Below are 19,380 nucleotides of genomic sequence, written 5' to 3'. Positions count from 1 at the left end.
CGCTGATATCCATGCCACTTTTCATGCCAGATTTGGGTCCCAAACTGATTTCTGTGATTACTTATGTCAGAGAAAAATCACTGTGAGCCATCTGGTTCAGTTAATAAAAACACAGTAACGCATGTCTTAAAGATTTATTAAAAAATTAACACACTTTTCCATTTCCAAATTGGTCTAAATGGAAGGAACCAGGAAGGAAGAAACTTTCTGACAACTAATAAACTCTCAAGAAAAATCAGAGTGACGTATGAGAGAAAAGCTGAGTTGGAGATCCAAAGATCCAGGAAGAAAAAGGTGTGTGCCGGCTGGCTCCTCTATGGCCATAAACTTTCTTAACGATATTTTGAGGGGTTTTCAACAACCAAAAGAGTGCCCTTTTTAAGACAGAGGGTGGTGCCAAGCCTAATGAGATAAAGTTTTTAACATGCTTTTCAAAAGGACCAGTGGTGCAAATAGTTACAGTCCTTGGCTGTTAACCCAAAGGCTGGAGATTCAAGTCCACTCAGAGGCACCTCAGATGAAAGGCCTGGTGACCTACGACCACCAAATCGGCCAGGGAGACCCCAGTTCTGCTCCGACACACACGGGGTTGCCACGAGGCGGCGTCTACTCAACAGCCACCGGTTCGGGGTTTTAAAAAGGAACTGGAAGACTGACAATTCCTTGAGCGCTAAATCATTTTCCAAATAAAGTAAGACTTTTTATTTTTATTTAAGAAATTCTGTAATCTAATTCACGAATAGAAGAATTGAAAGGTTGAAGATTTCAAAGAAATGCTTCATTGGTTCGTCAACAGTACTTTCTGACGGTAATATTTTCTTAATGCTTTTTGTGGGCAAAACTTCAGCTACTATCATAGGGCCAGAGTGATTCCTATCCTTGAAGTAACAATCTAATAATTTAAAAAAAAAAAAAAAAAGTATCGGAGAAAGCCTGCAAAAGAAGCATAAAGTCTTGGTGAGGACTGAGCTTTCTCTCTCTCTCTCTGGGGCTAAGCCCTAGAATATTTACGTTACTTAGACAGTTTTAATCCCATCTGAGTTCCCACTGGAAGAGGAACTTAGAAATATGAAGGGGAAAAAAAAAAAACTACCAGAAACGAAGCATAAAATGTTTAAAGAGATTAAGAAGCCTCACTTTTTAGAGAGACGTACAGGCATATGTGTGGCGGGGCGGGGGGAGCCGGGTATAGGATAGAATGCAAGGGAAGTCAGGAAATTCAAGATGGTTTTCGACCAAAATTAGCAGGCATAACTGAAACTTACTGAAAGAAGTGTCAAAAAAACGTGTTGGTTCTTTCACTTATTACAAGAGACAGTGAAGGGTATGTTTGTGAAGGGGTGATCCACAGCTGGCCAGGTGTTCCCTACCTGAATTTTCATTGGCAAATAATGAACCAAGTAGAACAAACAATCAAACACGCCACAAACCCATCTACTTAAGTTGTCCAGATTTTGTAGGCTGGAGTATTTTAAGAAATTTATGAAAGTTGCACTTATTTTTGATTGAGAGTTATACATGTTTCACAGACATATGTTGGTTTATTTCAATTTTGATATTTTGCTTAAAATAATTTTGGTGTTTTCCTAATTTCGATTTCACAGAAAAATAAATTTAGACCGAGCAGGAGCTGACTGCTGACGAAGCCAACCACTTTTCTAGCTGAGGGAGAGCCCACCATGCTAAGCTGCTCTTGGCAGGAGGGCTAAGAGGAGCCCGGAGTTCAGGGGCTCCTTTCCTCAGGTTCTCAAGTGGGTCTCAGATCTGACAGTAAAGGGGCTCAGCGCTAACCCCCAGTTCATAGGTAACAGGGCTCTGCCAAGCAAGCCTCTGTTTTTAGGTTCTCGCTGAAGAACGACTCAGAGCAAGCGCCTGGAGCTCAGCTTATTTAACTTGGAATCAACCGGAGGACCACACTGGGGCTTTGGCCATGCCAAGCCTGGAGCTTAGCTCCTAGCAAGGCTTTTTTGTGGAGTGGATTCCTTTCTGGGACCCTCTCCAAGGGTACAGACCCAGATCTGGCAGGACCTCGATCCACTCCTTTCCACAGTACCCCAGGTCTTGGTCCCAGAGAAGACTACGCTAATTGGACCCCCACACGGGAGTCAGGAAGCATGCTGGAATCGATTATCGAGGCTTCTGTGAAGGCCAGAGGACACAAGACCACCGAATCTACCACCGAGTGATTGGAAACCCTCTGACATGTCCTAGAACTAACTCAAACTGTCCACCTGATCAGAAATACCCTGGCTGTAGACGAACATTTCTAAGCTTTTTCCAGTTATATGTCCACTTAAATGCCTGGTAAAATGTCCAGTTAAAAGTCAGCTTATTGCTACTATTATTACTGTTAACAGAAGCCATACTCAAAAGACAAAGGGGTTGGTTGTATTTCAAGTAAGTCAGTAAAAGTGAACCACATCTCAAAACATCTTGACCATTTAAAAATAACAAGGATGGAGAAAAATATGCACCCTCAGGCTGAAAAGTGACAACAAAAAGATTATCCATAATCAGTTGCCATCAAGTTGATTCTGACTCATGGCCCCCCCACATGTGTCAGAGGACTGTGCTCCATGAGGTTTTCATGGTTGTGATCTTTCAGAAGCAGGTCACCAGGCCTTTCTTCCAAGGTACCTCGGGGTGGGTTCAAACCTGCAACCTTTAGGTTAGCAGCCAAGAGCTGAACTGCGCCACTCAGGGACTCCAAGATAACCTATAAAGTACCGAAAATCCAGCTGTTTGCAGATGTTCCCTCGGCAACAAAGACAAAACTGCCGGGAGACAATAGAGCAGTTCACAGTAATTTCAGAGAAGATAATAAGGGTTTTGACCCCACCTAGGTTCAGCTTCATGAAGTGGTATGAATAAAGGCAAAAACAAAAAACCCAAACTAGTTGCCATCCAGTAGATTCTGACCCATGGCGACCTCATGTATTTCGGAGTCGAATTGTGCTCTATAGAGTTTTCAATGGCTGATTTTTCAGAAGCAGATCACCAGGCACCCTTGGGTGGATTCGAACAGTCAACCTTTTGGTTAGTAGTTGGGCACTTAAGCATTTGTGCCACCCAGGAACTTCTGAATAAAGACAGGAGACTGGCAATCACCTGTTCAGAGGTTCAGGATATATACCACCTGATGACTCTGGATGAAAACACTCTACTTGAAGAACCCACGAACCCCAAACCAGAGAAATCAGGCACCAAAGAACTGGCAAATGGCTATGTGTATGTGTGGGGGGGCTAACACCCAGCTCATGGCCACACCTGACTGAACCTGCCACACTAACGATCCCACAAGAATAGGAAAGCAGTGATGTTCCTGTCTCCTATGGTATCTGGATGAAACTTGAAAGCAAACAAGTTTATAAGGAATCAGGGGCAGATTATCCAATAGGCGAGGTAAGCATGGTGCTTGCCTCGCTTCCCAGATCATCTGCCGTGAGCAATTTCACATTTTTTCACCACATCAAAGACTCTGCTTCTAGGTGCGGTTGGCATCTGTTTCTCTCCCAACCCCACAGCACCCTCCTACAGAATCAAAGCCTCTTTTCAAATTTACAATCCCTGACAGGGCAAATGACCCAGAAAGCAAGGTGTCTTGGTCATCTAGTGCTGCTATAACAGAAATACTACAAGTGGATGGCTTTAACAAAGAGAAATTCATTTTCTCACAGTCTAGTAGGCTAGAAGTCCAAATTCAGGGCATCAGCTCCAGAGGTAGGCTTTCACTCTCTGTCGGCTCCGGAGGAAGGTCCTTGTCATCCATCTTCCCTTGGTCTGGGAGCATCTCAGCGCAGGAACCTCAGGTCCAAAGGACGCGCTCTGCTCCTGGCGCTGCTTTCTTGGTGGTATGAGGTTCCCCAACTCTTTGCTTGCTTCCCTTTCCTTTTGTATCTTGAGAGATAAAAGGTGGTACAGTCCACACCCCAGAGAAACTCCCTTTACATTGGATCAGGGAGGTAACCAGAGTAAGGGTGTTACATTCCCACCCTAATCCTCTTTAACATAAAATTACAATCACAAAATAGAGGACAACCACAGAACACTGGGAATCATGGCCTAATCAAGTTAATACACACATTTTGGGGGGGACATAATTCAATCCATGACACAAGGTAAGCACAGGCTTACGTGTGCTTACTTACTAATCTATAGTGAACAATTTCACAACATGACTAGGAAGTAAGTACATGTAAGCCTGTGCTTACCTTGCTCACTGGGTCATCCGCCCCTGTGAGGAATCATTATCGTTCATGATGGGAACAACCCCATAATTCAGCCCCAGATCAAGCCCTAGATCCATAAGTTCAATTAAGTGCAAATACCTGGAAAATAAACTAACATAGAGGTGGACCTACTAAAGATTGTTAGGAAATACACCACAACTAGATTCTCTGGATGGTTGGGCAAATGGATGACTTTTTCTTTCTTATTGTTTCATGTTTTCCAAATCTCAGATGAGTGTGCCTTGCTTTGTAGACGAACATCTAAGCTTAGGGAAGTAAGGACCATCAGGAGGAGCGTACAAGTCCTGATGGCACAGCAGTTAAAGTCCTTTGCTACTAACCAAAAGATCAGCAGTTCGAACCCACCAGCCGCTCCGAGGGAGAAAGATGAGGCCTTGGATCACAGCCTCGGAAACCCTATGGGGCAGTTCTACTCTGCCCTAGAGTGTATTCTCAGAATCAACTGGATGCCAACGGGTTATTAGGAGAAGTGTCTGCCCAGGTTTTGCCAGATACTTTCTCATGGAGATTTCTGAAGTGCAAGGCCCACCCTAAGATCCAAACTGTCACCTCACTGTTCATGTCACTGCCACCAGCCACCCCCTACACAAAGATTAACCAGTGTCTGACTCGCCTGTCTTCTTCGGGATGTGTAGTAGAACCATGAATCCAGGCCCAGCCACACCCAACTGGATCACCAAGCCTGGGCTTTCCTGGGGCTCAAAAACAAGCCATATATAGGAAGACAGGAGAAAACTCACAAACTCTGAGTCTGTGGAGGGAAGCAAAAGGAGGAAAAACAGAACATAAAAGGGTGGCGATGTGAGGTTGGGCTGGGAAAAGGGTCTGGTCTTCATGAAGCATTTATTCTGCGCCAAGCTCCTCACTAGGTATTTTCATCTGTTAGTATTTTTACCTCAGTAGCATTCTCCTACCCCCAACAAGTATTGAGTAGGCCTGTCTCAGTTTCTTGGCGCTGCTATAACAGAAACACCACAAGTGGGTGTCTGTGGGAAACAGAAATTTATATTCTCATGGTTTAGGAGACTAGAAGTCTGAATTCAGGGCACCAGCTCTAGGGAAAGGCCCTCTGTGGCCTCTCTGGGGGAAAATCCTTGTTTCTTTCAGCTTCTCCTCCTTGGATCCTTGGTGACCTACACACGCCATCAGTGTTTCCCCCTTGCTACTGTGCCTCATCTGCCCATTTTATATTTCAGAAGCGAACTGGTTTCAGACACACTCTATACCAGTACAGCCACATTAACATAAGAGAGAAAGAAAATCCTATTCCCAAATGGGATTACTTTGACAGGTATACCTTTTGCCATCGAGTCGATGTCGACCTGTAGCCACTCTGCAGGCCAGAGTTGAACTGACCGATAGGGTTGCAAGGCTATCCTCTTTATGGAAACACACTGCCACATGTTTCTCCCGTAGAGCAGCTGGGGGTTTGAACCACCAACCTTTCTGTTAGCAGCCGAGCACTTTAGCCACTGCACCCCAAGGCTCCTCAACAGGTACAGGAGTTAGGATTTACAACACATATTTTTGTGGGACAAAATTCAATGCATAACAGTGTCCTACGAACATGGTGCGATGTATTAGACTTTGGGAGGGATAAAATGAATATGACTCCAACTTTACCCATGAGAAGATGGAAGCAAGGCCGGTGCACAATGCAGGGCAGGTTATCTACTGTAAACTCCGAGCAGTGGTTCCAGGACCACATCATCACCAACAGCAGCAGGGCCTGGGAAGTTCATCAGAAAGACAGATTCTCTGCTTCCACCTAGCCCCGAAGACTTAGAACCCAGAGGCATGGCGGCAGCCACCTGAGGGTCATCAAGCCTTCCAGGAAATTCTGACGCCAGCTACAGGCAAGAGTTGGTGAGTTAGGGGATGCCATCTGCATTGTCATCGTTGTGGATCTGTGTATTTCTTACAAAAACTTTCTGACAGAGTGTCTTGGAGAATTTATGTATTTCTAATTCAGACAGGAGTCATATGGACTAGCAGCACCCTGGAGCGAAGAAAGGACAGCCCCTGGGTGGTGCAAAGAGTTAAACACTCAAATACTAACTGAAAGCTTGGTAGTTTGAACCTACTCAGAGGTACCTTGGAAGAAAGACTCAGTGATTTGCTTCCAGAAGGTCAGAGCCATTGAAAATCCTTCGAAGTACAGTTCTACTCTGCCAGCGTGGGATTGCCATGAGTCAGTCAACTCGACGGCAATGGGTTTTATTCCAGGGTGTGACTGGGCATCTCCATTCACACAGCCAATGGGGCAAGCCCCAGAAAGCCATTCCCTTAACAGGTACTAGAGAGTCTCTGGAGTCCTGGGGTGGGGGGCGAGGGTGCAAACATTTAACATGCTTGCTGCTAACTGAAAGGTTGGAGGTTTGGGTCCACCTAGTGACCCTCGGAAGATAGGCCTGACAATCTATTTTTGAAAAATTATCCATTGAAAACCCAGTGGAGCACAGTTCTACTCTGCAACACAAGAGGACACCGTGAGTCAGAGCTGACTCGACAGCAACGGGCAAGAAATTCTTTAAAGTCCCGATTTTTTAAACCGATAGCTGACAGATGTCTGGTTCTGTAATAGATACACCCACGAGTTCCCTCCGTGGTCTCCTGACCAACACATGCTGTATATTCCCACCGTCCAATGCAGCCTCCTGCTAAGAGAAAGCACTACAGGGGACAGCATCCTTTTCCACTTGTACCTTTCAGTGGCTTTACAGAAACCACAAGAACAATGCGGGAAGCTGTAAGTTTCAGAACTTCAAATCTCACAGGTTTTGAAAATACTGTGTGGCGTGAAGCTGCACACCAAGAAAAACCTCTTTAACTTTGAAGCTGTTTTGCAATCACAAACTTTAATTAAAAAGTGTAAGCTGTCTTAAACCTGGAGAACCTAAGCTTGCACCATTTTGCTAATTCAGGAGATTATTTCATATTTAAAGATCACCGCTGACTGTAATCACCACCTATACATATTGGCTTGATTGCGGATTGTTGACACTAAGTGGCATTAAGATGACCTTTGAAATAATACTTTTCCTTCCTATCAGAGGCTTTTGTGTGAGGCTCTGGAAATGAAAGGCTCATTAGACACCATTAAAATAGGATTTATTGTATATGTGTAACCAATAATCAAGTAGACGATTACTCCCTCCCCTAATCAGTTACTTAGAGTGCTGAGAAGCTTAAGTTCGTCTTCAAAGCAGTAATAACAGCAAACCTTTCCTGGTCAGGTTTCTATACCATCACTAATGTCAACAGAACTCAAACAGAAACGATGCTATGATGCTGGACGTACTTGGAAAAATATACATTTGATTTCAATTACGGCTCAGTATTTACAACCGTTGGAGGTAAACGCTTTTACGATTTCATCAGTCAAGACCAATTAATCCCATTAGTGACGGCTGCCACTGTGATGTACTGAGAAGCGGCCAACTGACTGATGAGTTACATGCTGGTTTACATCTCCACGTACAGCCCAAAGACAACAGAGATGAAAGGACTGGAGGAAAGGCCAACAGGTATTTGTAACACTGTGGATACAGTCAAGATGACTCTGCAGGAAATCCAAGCATTCAAGTCCACAGAAATCAAGGGCATACCTTCAAAAGGTGTCAAGGAAAGGTGGCCTCCCCTGTGACTCATATCACAGAAGACCTGAGAAATCTGGGGTGTGTATTTAGCTGGGATTTCCTTCTAGAGGTTTCCTGTTAGGGCAGTGCTTCTCAGCTTCACATGCATGTGAATCACCTTGGGAAGTTGTTAAAATGCAGCTTCTGATTCCACAGTAGGTCTACAGCTGGGGCCCAGAGTCTGCATTTCCTACCATCTCCCAGGTGATTCTTCTATATGTTGAAAGCTCGGAGATAACGCTTTGAGAAGCAAGGTTCTACTATCATTAAATGCCCCTGATGCTGAAAAACGTGCCCTGGGTAGTGCTCTCAGCTACTAACCTAAAGGTTGGTGGTTTGAATCCACCAAAGGCCTGGCAATCTGCTTCAGTAAGAACACAGTGATTGAAAACCCTGTGGAGCAGCTCTAGTCTGTAACACATGGGCTTGCAATCGACTCAACGGCAATGGGTTTAGTGTTTTGGATTTTGGATGTTGAAAATGTACAGTTTGGTGGGATTAAAAAAAGTAGGAAAAATAAAATGTGCAAAAGAACTAGAGAAGGAATAAAAGAACAAAGAAAGGGCTTGCCTTGAATGAGCCAAACTGTGGCAGCTTCATCCTTAGCCTGCGGAACAGTAAAAATCTAATTTTAAAATTTAGTCTCTAGGAGGATAACAGCAAGTGTTGTCTGGGAGAAAAAAATGCAGAAGCAAAGTCAGGAGGGGAAAAAAAAAGGACGACGAATGGAAGCAGAATGATGGCAGGAGCACACTGCGGCCATCTGATTTCGTTTGCCAGGCAGTCTAATTCCCGTTTGCACAGATGGTCCTCCTTGTGCCACCGGGGTTCTCTGTTCCCAGTGCTTTCTTATTAGTACCGGACGCTCCAGCTAATCTTAATATTTACCACATCGGTTTGTCGAAAGTGTTACATAAAGGAAGAAGCAGCAAAAAAACTCAAATATTTTGAGGCTTTTTAAAAGTCTCTAGTTTATGAATTCATTACACTGAGCAATACGGAATTCCTCCAGCTCCACGTTTCATGCACGCTAATGATTCCACAGTGAGGACAGAGAACATGTCTCTGCACGTCCTGGGTTTGTGATTTCGCTCAGGTGTTCTGTCCCATGACCCTCTTCTCCATAATGGAACAATGCATCCATGAGCTCCTGTTCCCCCCTGCCTTTTTTTTTTCTTGCTAAAAAGTAATATCCAACTTTATAACATTTCAAAAGTTCTGCAAAGAGTAATAACATTCTCACTGAAAAAGGTGTGGTGAAGTTGTCGTTAGCTGCTGTCGAGTCAGCTCCGACTTACGGGGACCCCACGTACAAAAGAACTAAACGTTGGCTGGTCCTGTGCCATCTCCGTGATCATTGGTAGGCTTGAGGTCATTGTTGTGACCACTGTATATTTTGAGTTTCTGCCAGCACTATATCAAATAATGTTCTGTTGTGATCTATAGGGTTTACATTGGCTAATTCTCGGAAGTAGATTGCCCAACCTTTCTTCCTAGTCAGCCTTTGTCTGGAAGCGCCATTAATAACTGTCCACCATGAGTGACCCTGCTGGTATTTTGGAATAACAGTGGCATAACTTCCAGCATCTCAGTAACACACAAGCCACAGGTAGTGGGTGGCAGGGTTATTGTTGTTAGCTGCCATTATGTCAGCCCTGACTCAGGGCAACCTCATGAAAAACAGAACAAAACGTTGCCAGTTCTGTGCCATGTTCATGATGTTGGTATGTTTGAGTCCATTGTTGTGGCTACTGGTGGGGTTACACCATTAAAAAAAACAAAAAAATATCTGTCGAGTTGATTCTGACTCATAGTGACCCTACAGGACTGCCCCATAGGGTTTCCAAGGAGTGACTGGTGGATTTGAACTGCCACCCTTTTGGTTGGCAGCCAAGCTCTTAACCACTGTGCTACCAGGGCTCCACTGGTAGGATTACCCCTGGATAATTTGAGAGTTCTCTTAACTTCACAGAAGCTAGTATACTCCAAACTGATTTTCCAAAGGTTCCAGGTACCTAAATAAGTTTACACCTGCATTTCCTACAGCAATCTTCAAAGTTTCCAGTGCCCCTTGGTATGGCTGTGGCAGCTGGAAGAGGAAGAAGCTATGACTCTTTGGCTTCCATGAGTCCTGAAATGACATACGGTCCTCATTTATCCAGAGTTTCTGGAAGGATTAAACATTTTGTAGAATATAAAACCTTTCCTGTAATGTTTTCCTGAACTGTAACTAGGGAATCCCAGTTACTGTGTTTTTCCTTATTATTCCGGAGTACAAAATAAAACCAGTAACTAGCTCATAAATACAGTTCCTGGCTTGTTGTGCTTCCTGGTTTGAATTAAGAAATCTGAATAAAATAAAGGTTACCTAGGTGGGTAGTGCAGCCCTGATGGATCAGTGGTTAAGAACTTGGCTGCTAACCAAAAGGTCGGCAGTTCAAATCCAGCAGCTGCTCCTTGGAAACCCTATGGGGCAGTTCTACTCTGTCCTATATGGTCGCTATGAGTCAGAACCGACTCAAAGGCAATGGGTTTGGTTTGGTTTTTTGGAATTGAGTAACGGGTCTCTTTTGGTTTATGACGATCCGTTGCTCTTTAACATTTTGGGTCACAGGTAGCAGCTGATCCTTCCAAGGGTACTCTAAGCAAGGTGGCAAAATCAATGAGGGTACAACTTACCAGACCAAAACGGAAAACTGTCTTGGAGACACCACGTGACAATGTGGAGGGAAATATGTTATTTCTGTGCCAACATTTGAACCACATAAAATTTTTATGGAAATTATCAAGGGCCTGGTTTGTAACAACTGGAAGGAGCTGGGAACAAACGGAACGTCATCACGGGTGTTAACGTTCCTAAGTGGAAAAAGAGCACGCTACAATGCAATACTGATCTTTAAGACGTATCAAATGGCCTCCTCCAGCTAGTCAGCCAATAGAGGGGGATCATACATTATTCATGCGGTGTCAGTACAATGCCAGAAAACTGTGCTTTCAAACAGTTATTTCTGTGAGGGGGGTAAATAATGAAAAACTGGCTGTCTGGGGTTGTGTAAAGGAGCCCTGGTAGCATGCACGGTGGTCAAGCGCTTGGCTGCTAACTGAATGGTTGGCGGTTCGAACCCACCAGCCGCTCTGCAGGAGAAAGATGTGGCAGTCTGCTTCAGTAAAGATTACAGCCTTAGAAACCCTCTGGGGCAGTTCTAATCTGTCCTGTAGGTTTGCTATGAGTCAAAATCAACTCAATGGCGATGGGTTTCTAACGGGGCTATGTAAGCACAACAATAACTTGGCTGTCTGATTTCGTTCTTGTTGCTTTATTAGCATTAGTTACGTGTAGTCTGTGAGTTTATATCCACTAGAGTGTGTAGGGAGCCCTGGTGGCACAGTGATTAAGAGCTCGGTTGCTAACTGAAAGGTCAGCAGTTCAAATCCACCAGTTGCTCCTTGAAAACCCTACGAGGCAATTCTACTCTGTCCTACAGGGTCGCTATGAGTCAGAATCAACTGCAATGGTAGAACATGTATGGAGTCCCTCAGTGGCATGAACAGTTAAGCACTGGACTACTAGCTGAAATGTTGGCGGTTCGAACCCACCCAGAGGAGCCTTGGAAGACAGGCCTGGTAATCTGCTTCTGAAACATCGCAGCCTTGGAAACCCTATGGGACAGTTCTACCTTGCACACGTGGAGTCACCATGAGTCAGAATTCACTCGACAGCAACTAACAATAGCCAAGACCTTGTATACCTCAGGGTTTCTCGGTCAGACCTCAACTAAGGCACTTTGATTGCATGCCAGCAAAGCCAATCTATTTCCTGGCTACATAACTGGCCCTGCATAAATGTACCGAAAAGCAATCCAATTATTTAATTTTCTGCCTACCTGTGTTTCTACCACATTACCAAAAACAAAACCAAATCCATTGCTGTCAAGTTGATTCCAACTCATGACTACCCTGTATGACAGAGTAGAATGACCCCATGGGGTTTTCAAGAAGCAGCTGGTGGAGTTGAACTGCGGACCTTTTGGTTAGCAGCCGAACTTGTTTTTTCTTTTCCTTTTTATATTTTTATTGTGATTTAAATGAAAGTTTACAAATCAAGTCAGTCTCTCATACAAAACCTTATATACACCTTGCTATGTACTCGTAGTTGCTCTCCCCCAATGAGACAGCACATTCCTTCTCTCCACCCTGTACTCCCCATGTCCATTCAGCCAGTTTCTGTCCCCCTCGGCGTTCACATCTCCCCTCCAGGAAGGAGCTGCAACCATAGTCTCATGTGTCTACTTGATCCAAGGAGCCCACTCCTCACCAGTATAATTTTTTATCCTATAATCCAGTCTAATCCCTGTCTGAAGAGTTGACTTCAGGAATGGTTCCTGTCTTGGGCTAACAGAGGGTCCAGGGACCAGGACTTCTGGGGTCCCTCTAGTCACAGTCAGACCATTAAGTCTGGTCTTTTTATGAGAATTTGGGGTTTGCATCCCACTGCTCTTCTGCTGTCTCAGGGGTTCTCTGTTGTGCTCCCTGTCATGGCAGTCATCGGTTGTAGCCAGGCACCATCTAGCTCTTCTGGTCTCAGGCTGATGCAGTCTCTGGTTTATGTGGCCCTTTCTGTCCGTTGGGCTCATACTTACCTGTGTCTTTGGTGTTTTTCATTCTCCTTTGCTCCATGTGGGTTGAGACCAATTGTTGCATCTTAGATGGCCACTTGCTAGCATTTACGACCCCAGACGTCACTCTCCAAAATGGGTTGCAGAATGTTTTCTTAATAGTTTTAATTATGCCAATTGACCTAGATGTCCCCTCAAACCATGGTCCCCAAACCCCCGCCCCTGCTATGCTAGCCTTCGAAGTGTTCGGTTTATTCAGGAAACTTCTTTGCTTTTGGTATAGTCCAGTTGTGCTGACCTTCCCTGTATTGTGTGTTGTCTTTCCCTTCATCTAAAGTAGTTCTTATCTACCATCTAATTAGTGAATACCCCTCTCCCTCCCTCCCTCCGCCTCTCATAACCATCAAAGAATGAATATTTTCTTCTCTTTTTAAACTGTTTCTCGAGTTTTTATAATAGTGGTGTCATACAATACTTGTCCTTTTGCAACTGCCTAATTTCACTCAGCATAATGCCTTCCAGGTTCCTCCACGTTATGAAATGTTTCACAGATTCCTCACTGTTCTTTATCAATGGGTAGTATTCCATTGTGTGAATATACCATAATTTATTTATCCATTCATCCATTGATGGGCACCTTGGTTGCTTCCATTTTTTTGCTATTGTAAACAGTGTTGCAACGAACATGGGTGTGCATATATCTGTTCATGTAAAGGCTCTTATTTCTCTAGGATATATTCCAAGGAGTGGGATTGCTGGACCGTATGGTAGTTCTATTTCTAGCTTTTTAAGGAAGCACCAAATTGATTTCCAAAGTGGTTGTACCATTTCACATTCCCACCAGCACGGTATAAGTGTTTCAGTCTCTCCACAGCCTCTCCAACATTTATTATGTTGTTTTTTGGATTAACGCCAGGGTTGCTGAAGTGAGATGCAATCTCATTGTAGTTTTGATTTGCACTGCTCTAATGGCTAATGATCGTGAACATTTCCTCATGTATCTGTTAGCTGCCTGAACATCTTCTTTAATGAAGTGTCTGTTCATATCCTTTGCCCATTTTTTAATTGGGTTATTTGTCTTTTTGTAGTTGAGTTTTTGCAGTATCATGTAGATTTAGAGATCAGGCGCTGATTGGAAATGTCATAGCTAAAAACGTTTTCCTAATCTGTAGGTAGTCTTTTTTACTTTTTTGGTGAAGTCTTTGGATGAGCATAGGTATTTGACTTTTTGGAGCTCCCAGTTATCTAATTTCTCTTTTGCTGTTTGTGCAGTTCTAGTAATGTTTTGTATACTGTTTATGCCATGTATTAGGGCTCCTAGCATTGTTCCTATTTTTTCTTTCATGATCTTTATCATTTTGGATTTTATATTTAGGTCTTTGATCCATTTTGTGTTGGTTTTTGTACATAGAGTGAGGTATGGGTCTTGTTTCACTTTTTTGCAGATAAATACCCAGTTATGCTAACACCGTTTGTTAAAGAGACTGTCTTTTCCCCATTTAACTGACTTTGGGCCTTTGTCAAATATCAGCTGCTCATATGTGGATGGATTTATGTCTGGATTCTCAATTCTGTTCCATTGGTCTATGTATCTGTTGTTGTACCAATACCAGGCTGTTCTGACTACTGTGGCGGTATAATATGTTCTAAAATCAGGTAGTGTGAGGCCTCCCACTTTGTTCTTCTTTTTCAGTAATGCTTTACTTATCTGGGGCCTCTTTGCCTTCCATATGAAGTTGGTGATTTGTTTCTCCATCTCATTAAAAAATGTCACTGGTATTTGGATCGGGATTGCATTGTATCTATAGATCACTTTGGGCAGAACAGAAATTTTTACAATGTTGAGTCCTCCTATCCATGAGCAGGGTATGTTTTTCCACTTATGTAGGTCTCTTCTGGCTTCTTGCAGTAGTGTCTTGTAGTTTTCTTTGTGTAGGTCTTTTATATCTTTGGTTAGATTTATTCCTAAGTACTTTATCTTCTTGGGAGCCATTGTAAATGGTATTGATTTGGTGATTTCCGCTTCGTTGCTCTCTTCATTGATGTAGAAGAATCCAACTGATTGATGTATGTTTATCTTGTATCCTGAAACTCCGCTGAACTCTTCTATTAGTTTCAGTAGTTTTCTTAAGGATTCTTTAGGTTTTTCTGTGTACAAGATCATGTTATCTGCAAACAGAGATACTTTTACTTCTTCTTTGCTAATTTGTATGGCCTTTATTTCTTTAGCTAGCTTATAGCTCTGGCTAGGACCTCCAGCACAATGTTGAACAAGAGTGGTGAGAAAGGGCATCCTTGTCTGGTTCCTGTTCTCAGTAGGAATGGTTTCAGTCTCTTTCCATTTAGAATGATGTTGGCTGTTGGCTTTGTACAAATGCCCTTTATAATGTTTAGGAATTTTCCTTCTATTCCTATTTTGCTGAGAGTTTTTATCATGAATGGGTGCTGGACTTTGTCAAATGCCTTTTCTGCATCATTTGATAAGATCATGTGGTTCTTGTCTTTTGTTTTATTTATGTGATGGATTACATGGACTGTTTTTCTAATGTTGAACCATCCCTGCATACCTGGTATGAATCCCACTTGGTCGTGGTGAATTATTTTTTTGATATGTTGTTGAATCCTGTTGGCTAGAATTTGGTTGAGGATTTTTGTGTCTAAATTCATGAGGGATATTGGTCTGTAATTTTCTTTTCTTGTGGAGTCTTTACCTGGTTTTGGTATCAGGGTTATGCTGGCTTCATAGAATGAGTTTGGTTGTACTCCATCCTTTTCCATGCTCTGAAATACCTTTAGTAGTGGTGGTGTTAACTCTTCTCTCAAAGTTTGGTAGAATTCTCCAGTGAAGCCGTCAGGGCCAGGACTTTTCTTTGTTGGGAGTTTTTTGATTAGTTTTTCAATCTCTTCTTTTGTTATAGGTTTATTTAGTTGTTCTGTCTCTGTTTGTGTTAGTTTTAGGTAGGTAGTGTGTTTCTAGAAATTTGTCCATTTCATCTAGGTTTTCATATTTGTTAGAGTACAAGTTTTCATAGTACTCTGTTATGATTCTTTTAATTTTAGTTGGGTCTGTCGTGATATCCCCCACATCAATTTCTTATTTGGCTTATTTGCTTTGTCTCCTGTTTTTCTTTTGTCAGTCTGGCCAACGGTTTATCGATTTTGTTAATCTTTTCAAAGAGCCAGCTTTTGGTCTTGTTAACTCGTTTAGTTGTTTTTCTTTTTTCTATTTCATTTAATTCTGCTCTAGTTTCTATTATTTGCTTTCTTCTGGTGCCTGAGGGTTTCTTTTGTGGCTTTCTATTTGTTCCAGTTACAGGGATAATTCTTTGATTTTGGCCCTTTCTTCTTTTTGTATGTGTGCATTTATTGATATAAATTGACCTCTGAGCACTGCTTTCGCTGCGTACCAAAGGTTCTGATAGAAGTGTTTTCATTCTTGTTGGATTCTATGAATTTCTTTATTCCGTCCTTAATGTGTTCTATAATCCAATCATTTTTGAGCAAAGTGTTGTTCAGTTTCCATGTGTTTGATTTCTTTTCCCTGATATTTCTGTTATTGACTTCTAGTTTTACGGCTTTAGGGTCAGAGAAGATGCTTTGTAATATTTCGATGTTTTGGATTCTGTTAAGGCTTGCAGCTGAACTTTTAACCACTGAACCGTCAGGGCTCCCCCACTTCATCAGCCGCTGTTAATACGATTCTGACTCATGGTGACTCCATGTGTACCAGAGGAAAACTCTGCTTCATAGGGTTTTCAATGGCAGGTTTTTCAGGAACAGATTACCAGGCCTTTCTTCCCAGGTGCCTCTGGGCGGACTTGAACCTCCAACCTTTCAGTTAGCAGCCTTGCTCACTACCTTCCCACCTACAGGGCAGCACACTAATTTGACTGTCTCCCCCACTAGGTAGTGAGCTGTATTAGTCTTTGCCTGCACTGGGTACAGTGTTTGGCATATGCTCTAGGGACTGTAGATTCTTCGCTAAATAAATGCTATACAAAATGAATGGAATAAACCCTTTGTCAAAAAAAAAAAAAGGTATGGCGATGTCCTAGCCTTCCTGAAGTGACCTTGGGAAGGCCTTTTCATTAAGTAGGGTCAGTCACTGCTCATGATGGCACCAAATGGTCAGTTTCGAAAAAGCTATCAAAGGCATCAATAGATGGGTGTTAGATGCTGGATGTTAACGTCCTATAGAACTAGTGTAAAAAAGACATTTAATTATTTCACCATCCAGCCATGTGGGAAAATGATAGTAATAGCCACACAGACCTGTATTTTTTTGTGTGGTTGTGGTGTATTAACTTCTTTATTGATGTTCTGGGAAATCTGTAGCCATACGGGGGACGGGAGTCAGCTGTTTCCTTAGCACGCCCTTTTCCAGACTTGGGCTAAACAGACACAGACTCACTGGGAACATGCTGTTAGCAATAACTCAAGGCACATAAATGTACGCCTTCCTCACATATAAAGGAAAAGAAGCTCTTATGCATTGCCTTTCAAAAGCTGAGCTAATACGCTTTCAAGCACACCAAGGACGGCTTCTGATCAGAGCTTCTCATGCAAAGAGAAAAGGTCTTTGGGGCCTTGTCCCGCATTTCCCCCAGTCACGTGTCCCCAAAGAGCAGGTCAAGCAATTTCTCGTGACACCAGGCATGTCAACCGTCCTGCACCCAACCTCTGTGAATGGGAGGCAGAGGCTGAAGCGTTGTATCCCAGGTTATAACCAACTCTAGCTACAGGGTTGTAGTCTAGTTCAGATTCCAAGGCCTGTAGCAAGGCCTGGGCCCGCCTTGCTCACTGGCAGTGGTCAACTGGCTGCCTCGTAATTGTCTCTGATGACAAAGAGGAGCAATACCCCTGCTTGCCTTCAGTTCTATTAAGAGTTGGCATGCCTGGTTTCACAGAGCTAAGCAATATATTTATTTACTCTGGTGTTTCCCCAAATGATTGCTGAATTCTGTCATCTCTTGACTGAGAAACTGTTTGCGGGTTGCAACAGAATGTATGCTAACATACATACAGCAACACAAACCTCCAAGACAAACTGTTTGCTGATTATACGGGCCCATAGGTGCAAATATGTGCATACACGCTTGTGGGTACAGTCGTGGGCACACGCTTTAACACCAGCACACATATCCCACCCAGACTCTGCAAAAAATGCGTGTGTTTAAGATCTGTGTGCAGGGGTGTAGCTGCAAGCATGAAATTGCCAAGAGAGAAAAGGAAATTCACACACGAGGAGAATAATTTACCATAAATTGGCCCACACGGAGCTGATTCCAAAAAAACTGGAGTACAAGATGCCAAATTTTTAATGGCTCTTGCTATTCCAGATCTGGCCCTGACAAGCTTTGGAAGAGGCAGTGGGCAGGAAAGATGGGATTAAAAAATGATAGCTTAAGACTTTTCCACTTTCAAATGTAACATTTCCGCCCCTGCGACAGGGGGAAGGAGTGGCAGGAATATTTTCCTGACACGGTGCTTTTTCTCCACAAAAAGTCAGCTTTCATTATGCACAGCTTAGACAAAAATTCTCTACTTCTCGCTCAAAGTCATCTGTGACTGGCTGCTTAAGAAGCTTCAGATATGAAAATAATGGAAAGAAAACCTTGCAATAGCCCTGGCGGCCGTGACAGAGGTGTGATCCCAGACGGATGGGGACTGCAGCCCTGCAAGCCCACACGTTGACAACCTTCAGTGACAACTCACACTGGTTCGTCCACAGCCACACTCACTCGCTTGCTTCCAAAATACATTCCCTCCAGTTCTCTTTCTTCCACAGCTGAATGTTTCTGCATGGACTTCCCATTTCAAGCCTGACTGGCACATGGCAAAGAAATAAAAACTAAACCAGTTTCCCACGAACTGATTTCTACTTATGGTGACATAAAGCAGGTGCTTTGGGGGAGGAGGGTATTCCCTTCTTCCATCTGCTCTTCTTCTTCTCCCTCGTTCTGATTTTAAACTATTCTTTCCCATCTCCGGAAACCCTGGTAGCGCAGTGGTTAGGTGCTATGGCTCCTAATCAAAAGGTCAGCAGTTTGAATCCACCAGGTGCCCCTTGGAAACTCTATGGGGTGGCTCTACAATGTCCTATAGGGTCGCCATGAGTCGATTTTGGTTTTGATCCCATCTCCAGAAGTGCTGCTGGAGGAATGGTTAAGTGCTCGGCTGCTAACAGAAAGGTCAGCGGTTAGAAACCACCAGCCACTCCAGAGGAGAAAGATGTGGCAGTTTGCTTCTGTAAAGATTATAGCACTGGAAACCCTACGGAGCAGTTCTACTGTCTCCTATAAGGTCACTATGAGTCAGGATCGACTGGATGGCAATGGGCTTGTTGAGCTGATATCCCATCTCCCGGGGCAGTGGTGGTTCAGGGGTGGAATTCTCGCCTTCCATGCGGGAGACCTGGCTTCCATTTCCAGCCAGTAAACCTCACGCACAGCCATCGCCCATCTGTCAGTGGACGCTTGCGTGTTGCTCTGATGCTGGACAGCTTTCAGTAGAGCTTCCAGACTAAGATGGACTGGGAAAGGCATGGCGATGACTTCCGAAAGTCAGCCGGTGGAAACCGATGGATCACAATAGTCCAGTCTGCAGCCGACCACCAGCATGATTCAGGACAGGGCAGTGTTTTGTTCTGTTGTGCATGGACTTGCCATGAGCTGAGGGCCAGCTCAATTACAGCCAACAGCAGCAACAAACTCCACCTCTGAAACCTTTTCCTTCTTGGTTGTCGAGGAGATCACTCTTACACCTTACCCTTTCTTCCTATTCGTTCATAGTTCATGCGTGGGCAAGAAACTGCCATTAAATCCATTAACCCTTTCCACTTATGACCTTTTATGCCTAGGGACTCAGGATATTCTA

The 19,380-nt window shown here is 43.5% G+C and overlaps 1 protein-coding gene across 9 annotated transcripts in view; it reads right to left on the bottom strand.

Annotated features, from left to right (window-relative positions):
- GLIS3 (GLIS family zinc finger 3) overlaps nt 1–19,380 on the bottom strand; it is a 608,428-nt gene that overhangs the window by 175,415 nt on the left and 413,633 nt on the right. The gene's annotated exons all lie outside the window — the stretch shown is intronic.

Source organism: Elephas maximus, chromosome 9 (genome assembly GCF_024166365.1).
Source record: "Elephas maximus indicus isolate mEleMax1 chromosome 9, mEleMax1 primary haplotype, whole genome shotgun sequence".
NCBI classification, from domain to species: Eukaryota; Metazoa; Chordata; class Mammalia; order Proboscidea; family Elephantidae; genus Elephas; species Elephas maximus.
This window is presented reverse-complemented; position numbering and strand designations above follow the sequence as displayed.